We start from the raw sequence: 1,298 nt of genomic DNA, 5'->3' as shown, positions 1-1,298 counted from the left end.
CTCATCTTCCAGCACTATATTGGACAATTTTTCAGGGCTAATCATAATAAAAGAGTAAGTAGAAAACAATAATTATAGCCACTGGATTTATACAGAGTGCTTTGCACTAAAGAAGGTATGGCAGCTACTTGTGAGAGGACAGGGAAGACGTTAGAGGAGGGTGAAGTCTTAGAGAAAGAATGAGTTCATTAACTATGTGAAAAAGAATGAAAGAAGGTATAGTGGGAATAGCATGTTAAACAGCATGGCACATATGAGGGGGAAAAAGTTTTTGGTGACTGACCATAGAATATGCATACACAGAAGTAGTAAGATGAAACTGGAGAGAAAGACAGAGGCCATGTATGCTATGCTACAAAGTGTGAAACATTTTCTAGAACAATTTTTTTCAAACACTTTGTGCAGTAAGAAATACATTTTAATTGTAATGCAGTGTACCAGTGTAACTCAGGTGTGTTGCACTCCTACATCTTGTTGAGTGTGCCAGCACTACAAGACCTGACTATTCTTTTCCCTAGGTCACTTCTCAGTTGAAGTAACATGCCCTCTTGCCCCAGAAGGTTTTCTTGTGTGTAATCTTCACAGAAGCAGATAGCCAAGTCTTATTCTTACTTTTTGCTTATTGCACATTTGGTGTTCTTTTGGAAAATTCCTGTTTAAGTCTTATATGTATTATAGGAATTACATACTGTGGATATGAGCCCTTTTTATGGGATGCAAAAATCTTCAATCTCTGGCTTGCCTCTTTACTCTCTTAGTGTCTTTGAGTGAACATTAGTTTTTTATTTTAATATAGTCCAGTTTATTAATCTTTTTCTTTATGGTTAGTTAGGTGTTTCTTTTTGTACCTTTTTAAGAATTCTTTCTCTGCTTTGAGAGCATGAAGATAATCTCTACTTAATCTGATGAGATTTATAACTTTGTTTTTCCATCTATAAATATAATCTATCTGAAATTGATTTTTGTGCATGATGTGCGTGAGGTAGGATTAAATTGTATTGTTCTTCTCCAGCTGGATATCAATTTGATCTTGTATCACTTATAGAAAAGGCCATCCTTTCACATTTTGTCTGTTTCTGGTTTCTCTATTATATCCCATTGGTTTATTTGACTTTACTTCTGCCCATTAGGAGCTCTGGTAGCATAGTGCCTAAGGCATTTGACTACTAACCAGAAGGCTGGCAATTCAAACCCACCAGCCACTCCTTGGTAGGAAGGTTGGGCAATCTACTTCTGTAGTGATACTGCCTCAGAAACCCAAAGAAGGGTCACTATGAGTTGGATCTGACTCAATGGCA

The sequence above is a fragment of the Orycteropus afer genome, unplaced genomic scaffold, assembly GCF_000298275.1.
Source record: "Orycteropus afer afer isolate SDZICR_OR568_19922 unplaced genomic scaffold, OryAfe1.0 scaffold00627, whole genome shotgun sequence".
Lineage (NCBI taxonomy): Eukaryota > Metazoa > Chordata > Mammalia > Tubulidentata > Orycteropodidae > Orycteropus > Orycteropus afer.
This window is presented reverse-complemented; position numbering follows the sequence as displayed.